General features: G+C 40.8%; 1 long non-coding RNA gene across 1 annotated transcript in view; it reads right to left on the reverse strand.

Moving 5' to 3' along the window:
* The window catches only part of LOC144577065 (uncharacterized), a 58,836-nt gene extending 51,969 nt beyond the window's left edge, over positions 1 to 6,867 (reverse strand). The window contains exon 1 of the long non-coding RNA XR_013520290.1: positions 5,540 to 6,867. This is a non-coding gene — a long non-coding RNA (uncharacterized LOC144577065). The remainder of the gene's footprint in view (positions 1 to 5,539) is intronic.
* Positions 6,868 to 8,929: the final 2,062 nt, after the last annotated feature.

An 8,929-nucleotide genomic window follows, 5' to 3' on the forward strand; every position in this document is an offset into this window, starting at 1 on the left:
GTAGGCTTTTCTCCTCTTCCTCCCCTATTCTGACCATTCCCTTTCCTTATTTCCCGTCTTGTACCAGTGTTCTGGGCAATGCCTTCTAAACCACACTGAGCACATCACTTACTGAAATCTAGCATTACCTGTATCACAGTTTTAACTCATAATCACACTTTGTCTTGCACTGTTAATAAATTGTTTTATTGACTCAAGCTAAAATCATTTCTTAACATCCTACTTACAGCTAGGTTCTGGGCTAGGCTCTGTGAGAATTCAGGCACAGAGTCTACCTTCAAGGAAATTAATCTAGTAATGGGTAAGAGAAACTTAGAACTAATAATAAAGTATAGAAAACATGTTTAAAACATGCACAGGTAAAGCACCATTCCTTTGTAACCTCTTATATTTATTTTGCCTTTAAATACCACCTATATGTAGATGACTTCCAAATTTACATCTTTAACCTGGATCTCTCCAGTGAACTACAGTTTCATAAATACAACTGTCCATTCCATGATTATTCCCAAAAGTCATATAGACATTTCAAACATAACACATCCAAAACTGAACTTCTAATCTTTTTCAAACTTGCTCCCTCCCCCAACTTCTTGATCCTTCTCTTATCCCCCACAGTTTAGCATGATCTCCTGCTACCTCTGACTTCAAAACATTTGCAAAATCTAACTATATCTCATCACCTCCACCATAACCACCATGGTCTTAGCCTCTGACAATTATCTTGCTTCCATCCCTCACCCACTATAGCATATTTGACACCCAGCAGCAAGAACGATCCTTCTGAAGCAAAATTCCGGTAGTGGTATTTCTCTGCTCAAAACTTTGTAATGGTCTCCCATCTCACTCAGAGTAAAAGCCAAAATCCTCAACTAACTATAAAGTCTGTACCCTATCCCCATCCTACCATTACCTACATATCTTCTCTCATCTCCTATCAGACTTCCTCTCAGTACTTCTCTGCAAACACACTAGTTGCTATGGTCTGAATATTCGTGTCCCCCCAAAATTTATGTGTTGAAACCTGTTCCTCAATGCAATGGTGTTAGGAGGTGGGGCCTTTAGCGGAGATTAGTGTCCTGATTAAAAAAGCCCCAAAGAACTTGTTTGACCCCCTCCACCTTGTGAGAATGAAATGAGAAAATGCCATCTATAAACCAGAAAGCAAGCCCAGACACAGAATCTGCTGGTGCCTTGATCTTGAACTTCTCTGCCTCTAGAACTGTACAAAATAAATTTCTTTTATTTGTTACACAGTGTAAGGTATTTTATTATAGCAGCACGCATGGACTAAGACAGAAATTGGTACCAAAAGTGGGGTGTTGCTGTAACAAATACCTACAAATGTAGAAGTGGATTTAGACTAGGGTAGAGGATGCAAAGTTTGGAGGTGCATAATAGAAAAAGCCTACATTGCCACGAACAAAACATTAAGGGTGATTCAGGTGAGGACTCAGAAAAAGAAGAGTTCTGTAGAGAAAGCCTCAGTCTTCTTAAGTAGTACATAAGTGGTCATAAACAGTATGTTGTTAGAAACATGGGTATTTAGTAAAGGCCATTCTGATAAGGTTTCAGATGGAAATGAAGAACATATTATTAGAAATGATAGGAAATGTCATCCAGTTATAAAGTGGCAAAGAGCTTGGCTGAATTTTGTTCATGTTCTAGTGTTTTGTGGAAGGTAAAACTTGCGAAAAAGGAAACTGGATATTTGGGCAAATAAATATCTAAGCAGGCCAGGCACAGTGGCTCATGCCTGTAATCCCAGCACTTTGGGAGGCCAAGGCAGGCAGAACATGAGGTCAAGAGATCTAGACCATCCTGGCCAACATGGTGAAACCCCGTCTCTACTAAATATACAAAAATTAGCTGGGCGTGGTGGTACATGCCTGCAATCCCAGCTACTCAGGAGACTGAGGAAGGAGAATGGCTTGAACCCAGGAGGCGGCGCTGAGATCACGCCACTGCACTCCAGCCTGGTGACAGAGCTAGACTCCGTCAAAAGAGAGAGAGAGAGAGAGAGAGAGAGAGAGAGAGAGAGAGAAAAGGAAAGGAAGGGAAGGGAAGGGGAGGGGAGGGGAGGGGAGGGGAGGGGAGGGGAGGGGAGGGGAGGGGAGGGGAGGGAAGGGAAGGGAAGGGAAGGGAAGGGAAGGGAAGGGAAGGGAAGGGAAGGGAAGGGAAGGGAAGGGAAGGGAAGGGAAGGGAAGGGAAAAAGAAAGAAATACCTAAGCAAAATTTGAATAACCTGTACAGTTTCTCTTGACATGGCTTACAGTAAAATGCAAGAAAAGAAAAACAATTTACAGGCAGAATTTATAATAAAAAAAAGAAGCAGATCTTAAAGATTTGGAAAATTCTCAGCCTATGCCTATTGTAAAGAATGAAAAAGGAGGAAGACAAGGGTGTGGCCAAGTGACCCTTTGATAAGGAGATGAGTAACTCTCAGTGGAAGCCAGGTGCTATCCTTCAAGACAATGGAAGAATAACTCCAAAGGCATTTGGAAACCATTGCATCTGTCCCTTTCATCACAGGTCCAGAGTGTCAAGGCCTGGGGGACAGAATGATGCCAAGTGTGCCCTTGGGTGCCTGTAGAACATCACTCAAGTCTCTACTCCTTGCATTCTGGCACAGTGCTCCTCGGCTGCCCCAGGTACGGTCCCTGTGGCCCAGGTGTAGTACAGGTTATAACAGCCTCCCTTCTAGAGAGCAGGTGATAAACTTTGGCAGCATCCATGCTGTGCCAATTCCAGCACAAAATGCAGTGTGCAAAGTACACAAGCTGTGGGGGTATGGCTGCCTCCCTAGGTTTGGAAGGATGTCCCAGAGAGCAGCAGGTCCCAGGCATAGAACAGCCAGCCACAGGAGTGGGTCATTAATCATAGCCCCTATTAGGGCAATGCCTAGTGGAGCCATGAGGCAGGACCACCCACAGGACTGTTAAAGTAATCGGCATGCAACTCCAGCCTGGGAGAACTGAAGGCACCAGACTCCTACCCATGACAACCGCAGCTTGGGCTGTACCCAGCAAAGCTATGGGCGCTACTGAAGATTTAAGGACCCAGCCCCAGCCAGTGTGTCTGGAAGATGGGAATTCCAGTCAAAGAAGATTATTTTGAAGCCTTAAGATGTAACGTTTGCCCTCTTGAGTGTTGACTTGGTCAGGACCTATTATCCCTTTCCTTTCTAATTTTTTTCCTTTTGGAATGGGAATGTCTGTCCTAGGCCTGTTTTACCATTATATTTTGAAAGCACCTAATTTGTTTGATTTCATAGGCTCACGGCTGGAGGAGGATTTACCTCAGTATGAATCACACCTTTGAGTCTCACCCATATCTGATTTAAGTGACACTTGGATGAGACTTTGGACTTGAACTGTTGATGCTGGAATGAGTTAAGATTTGGGGGGCAATTGGGACACAATGAATGTATTTTGCATGGGGAAATGACAACATTTTAGGAGCCTAGTGGTGAGATGTTATGGTCTGCATGTTTGTATTCCCCAAGAATTCATATGGTGAAACTGAATCCCCGATGCAATAGTAGTCAGAGGTGGAGCCTTTAAGAAGTGATTAGGTCATGATGGAGTCTCCATGAATGGGACTAGTGCGTTTATGAAAGAGATTTCAGAGAACGACTTCATCCTTTCTACCATGTGAGGACACAGAGAAAGGAGTCACCTATGAACCAGAAAGGAGGCCCTCACCAGACACTGAATTTGCTGATGTTTTCTTGGACTTCCCAGCATCTAGAACTGTGAGACATTTCTGTTGTTTACAAGTTACCCAGTCTAAAGTATTTTGTTATAGTAGCCCAAATAGACTAAAACACTGAACTTCCACTTAAAATTTTCTCCCCCTGTACCTGTCTTCCAGCCTCCTCCCTCACTCCTGACAGGTCTCTTATTAAAGACTATTTCTTCTTGAGGCTACTTCCTATGTGAAAACTATCTATAATCTTACCCTACCTTATTTTTCTCCATGAAACATATCACCATCTAATATAGTATGTATACATTTTTGTCTGTCTCCTTCATTAAATTATAAACTGAGAGAAGAGATTTTTATTCACACATAGTAGAAATTCACTGAGTGAATGAATAAATGAATAGATAACCAAATGAATAAATAAAGTTCTACAGGAGTTCAAAGGAAGGGTAAGTTACTTCCTGACAAAGAAATAAACCAAGGTTTATGGTGGAGGCAGCATATGAGTTGGTCCTGGAAGAACGGGTAGAATTTGGACAATAAGAAATGGTGCATGGAGGCTTAACTTTACCAAACCTAAGAGAGCTCATTATCCCCAAATGTAACTAAAACACTGTATAATCACATTGCAAAATATATAAAAAATATATCATTTGAATATTAACATTAATATTATAATAGTAATGTTAATTACTAGCTGTCAAAAATATTTTAAAATTGTTTTCAATATGTGAAAAAGTGTTTGAATGCATGAAAGGGGAAGAAGTGGATAGAGACTTTTATAGAAGTTGTTAGCAGGGCCCTGGGCACACTCAAGGGCTTTGGAGATGAGTGGGACTGAAGTTGTGGAAATATGCCTTCCTTTTCTTGGTAAAATTATAACCCAATAATCCTTATCTAACAGGACAGGAGATATTTTTTTCTTAATAAATTGATAGAAGCGAGGTTTTTCTAGGCAACAAAGCAAGAATAAAAAGCTTACAGTTAAAGAAAAATTGTATATGTACAAATGTATGCATACACTTGTGTGTATGTGGGTTTTCGTGCTTGTGTGTGTGTGGCTAAATATTGCTTAAATCATGAGCTGTGCAAAAAAATAAAAAATAGGGAAGCTGCTTTTATGCAAGGTAACAGTGAGAGTGATCATGACTCCAGAGAGCATGCAGGGATCAATAAATAATTATTGATAGATAAATTCTCACATATTTAAAATACTGCAAGGAGAATCTATTCCAGCATCTGTGGATGATTTCTTAATTCTCCTAAAATTCAGTGAGGTGATTTATCTCCAACATGAGAACCAAAGGATAGGGGTTGCTTCTTTCAATCATTTTTGTTCTCCAGTGACAGAGTAAGTTTCTGAGATATGTAGAGGCTGTTCAAGGTCACAAAGATGGTTAGTATCAGATCCTGGACAAAGAACTCAGGACTTCTGTCTCCATTTTCAGAACTTTCTCCTCTACCAGGCTGACAGCTATCCACTGTATTGCTTGTTTTGCTAAATAGCAAAGCAAGTCAGGTGGCCAGTACTTACTGGTATATTATTTGGTACATCCTGCAGAGCCTGAATTCTGCCTTATACTTGAGTTTCTACTGAACATCAAGACTGGCCTAGCAATTGTTCATTTCATTCATTCAGTAAATATTTATGAGCACTATGTGCAAGGCACTGTTAGGTACCAGTGTTCCAACAATAAACACAATATTCATGCCACTGGATTCACAAAACTTACATTTTGGTGAGGATGGCAGAAAAAAAAACAAAATTACTAAATAAGGTAGTAAGTGATATGAGCAGAACAACATAGCTCTAGTACAAAAAAAGGCAACCTACCTTAAATAACATGACCAGAGAAAGTTCCCAACAAGATGTGTCACTTAGGCGAATCTGAAATAGGCAAAGGAATCAGGAATTGGAAGAGGTTCCAGGCAGATGGAATAGCAAGAGACAAGCCCTTGAAACAGCAAAGAACTTAGCATATCCGGGAAGCTGAGAAGCCCTGTGTGTCTGTAGTACAATAAGAGAGAGAGGGAGAGTGAACAGAGTTGAGATCAAGATGAAGGCAGGGCCAGGTCACATGGGACCTGGAGGCTCTGATTTGAAGCTTGAATTTTTTATCAATTACATGAGAAGCCACTGAAGGCTTTTAAGCTCTGAATAACATAATTGTATTGACATATTAATAAGAGTTTTCTATGTTAGGCACAATTCTTCTCATTTAAATACCAATTTAATCAAATGAAAAAATGCATTTAATTATCATAACAACTCTATAGGCAGGGCTATTATTCTCACCATTTTTAAGCTAAAGCTATTGCAGCACAGAAAACTTAAGTAACTTGCTTAAATTCACATAGTAATAGGCAGACCCAGGATTCAAACCTAGGTTGTATCACTCCATAGTATTCACTCTAAACCACTACATTTTTGCCTTTTATGTAATCTTATTTGGTGTAATAAGGAAGGCAGCTATTGCAGAGGTCTAGGGGAGAAACAATAGTGGCATAAATCAGGATAGTGGCAATGGAGATAGAGAAAAGCTGCTGGATTTCAGATGTACTTTGGTAGTAGAATTGATAGGACTTGATGATTGTATCAGTCCATTTTCAGACTGCTATGAAAAAACACCTGAGGCTGGGTATTTTACAAAGAAAAAGAAATATAATGGACTTACAGTTTCACATGGCTGGGGAGGCGTCACAATCATGACAGAAGGCAAAGGACGAGCAAAGGCACATCTTACATGGCAGCAGGCAAGAGAGAATGAGAGCCAAGTGGAATGGGAAACCCCTTATAAAACCATCAGATCCCGTGAGACTTATTCACTACCACAAAAACAGTATGGGGGAACTCACCCCCATGATTCAATTATCTCCCACCTGGTCCCTCACACAACATATAGGAATTATGAGAGCTACATTTCTAGATGAAATTTGGATGGGGACACAGTCAAACCATATGAATAATGCAGTGGATATAGCTGGTGAGGAAAACAGAGGAATGAAAGATGGCTCTTAATAACAAACCAGGTGGATGGCATTAACATTTATTTTTTATTTTTATTTTTATTGCACTTTAGGTTCTGAGGTACATGTGCAGATCATGCAGCATTGTTGCATAGGTACATACGTCGCAATGTGGTTTGCTGGATCCATCCCCCCATCACCTATATCTGGCATTTCTCCCCTGTTGTCCCTCCCCAACCTCCCCAACCCCTGCTGTCCCTCCCCTAGACCCCCACAACAGACCCCAGTGTGTGATGTTCCCCTCCCTATGTCCATGTGTTCTCATTGTTCAATATCTGCCTGTGAGTGAGAAAATGTGGTATTTTATTTTCTGTTCTTGTGTCAGTTTGCTAAGAATGATGGTTTCCAGATTCATCCATGTTTCTACAAAGGACACGAACTCATCATTTTTTATGATTGCATAGTATTCCAAGTTGTTTATGTGCCACATTCTCCTTGTCCAGTCTATCATTGATGGGCATCTGGGTTGGTTCCAGGTCTTTGCTATTGTAAACAGTGCTGCAAGGAACATTTTGTGCATGTGTCCTTATAGTAGAACGATTTATAATCCTTTGGATATATACCCAGCAATGGGATTGCTGGGTCAAATGGAATTTCTATTTCTAGGTCCTTGAGGAATTGCCACACTGTCTTCCATATGGATGCACTAATTTACACTCCCACCAACAGTGTAAAAGTGTTCCTATTTCTCCACATCCTCTCCAGCATCTGTTGTCTCCAGATTTTTTAATGATTGCCATTCTAACTGGCATGAGATGGTATCTCAATGTGGTTTTGATTTGCATTTCTCTAATGACCAGTGATGATGAGCATTTTTCATATGTTTGTTGGCCTTATATATGTCTTCTTTTGAAAAGTATCTGTTCATATCCTTTGCCCACTTCTGAATGAGTTTTTTTGTTTTTTTCTGGTAAATCTGTTTTAGTTCTTTTTAGATTCTGGATATTAGTCCTTTGTCACTTGGGTAGATTGCAAAATTTTTTTCCCATTCTGTTGGTTGCCAGTTCACTCTAATGATTGTTTCCTTTGCTGTGCAGAAGCTGTGGCGTTTAGTTAGGTCCCATTTGTCTACTTTGGCTTTTGTTGTCATTGCTTTTGGTGTTTTAGTCATGAGGTCCTTGCCTATGCCTATGTCCTGAATGGTGCTGGCTAGGTTTTCTTCTCGGGTTTTTATGGTGTTAGGTTTTATGTTTAAGTCTTTAATCCATCTGGAGTTAGTTTTAGTGTGAAGTGTCAGGAAGGGGTCCAGTTTCTGCTTTCTGCACATGACTAGCCAGTTTTCCCAACACCATTTATTAAACAGGGAATCCTTTCCCCATTGCTTGTTTTTGGCACTGACATTTATTAAGCGAAGGAAGATTAGTGGAGACATAAAATTAGTTGTAGAGGTAAAAAAAAAAAACATTTCAAGGGTTTTGACTTAGCTGTTTTAACTTGGATATGTCAAGTAAACTTCTGGGTTAGTCTGAAGCTCAGAGGGATTGATGTAAAAATTTAGAAGACATCTGTATAAAGATGGTATTTAAAGCCTTTATAATAGATGAGGCAACCTAGGGGGAGAATTTAGAGAAAGAAATAAATAGGGCCTGAGAATAATCCCTTAGGAACAGCAATATTTAAAGGTTGTTTAGAGAAAAACCCATCAAAGGGATCTGAGATGCTTCAGACAGTGAAATAGAGGGAGCAGGAAAGGATGATGACAGAAAATCTAAGACAGGAGAGGGCTTCGTAAAAAAGGGAATTGTTCTGTCCTCCAAGTGCCTAAGATGCTGAAAGGAAAGGAGGCCAAGGGAAAGAAAATGGCACTGACCCCCGCTGTCATGAGGAAGCAGGAAGGCAAGAAGATGGGAAGTCCCTGTTTGAGAAAAGCCCTAGGAATTTTGGCATTGGACAGGATATCCCACCCAAAAGGGACCTTACCTGCTTTGTCAAATAGCCCCACTACATGCAGTTGCAGTGGCAAAGGGCTATCTTCCATGAGCAGCCGAAAGTTCCTCCTGCCATTAACCAGTTCACTCAGGCCTTGGACTGCCGGTTACTCACTGCTTAAGCTGGTGTGCAGTTCAGAGACAAAGCAAGGGAAGAAGCAGGGACCGCTGGCCTGGACTGAGAAGAGAGCTGACAGCAAAGGGGCTCTCCCCATTAAGGGATCACCTGTCCTTCGAGCAGTTTTAACACTGTCAACATGGTAAAGAAC

The sequence above is a fragment of the Callithrix jacchus genome, chromosome 7 (genome assembly GCF_049354715.1).
Source record: "Callithrix jacchus isolate 240 chromosome 7, calJac240_pri, whole genome shotgun sequence".
Taxonomy (NCBI): Eukaryota; Metazoa; Chordata; class Mammalia; order Primates; family Cebidae; genus Callithrix; species Callithrix jacchus.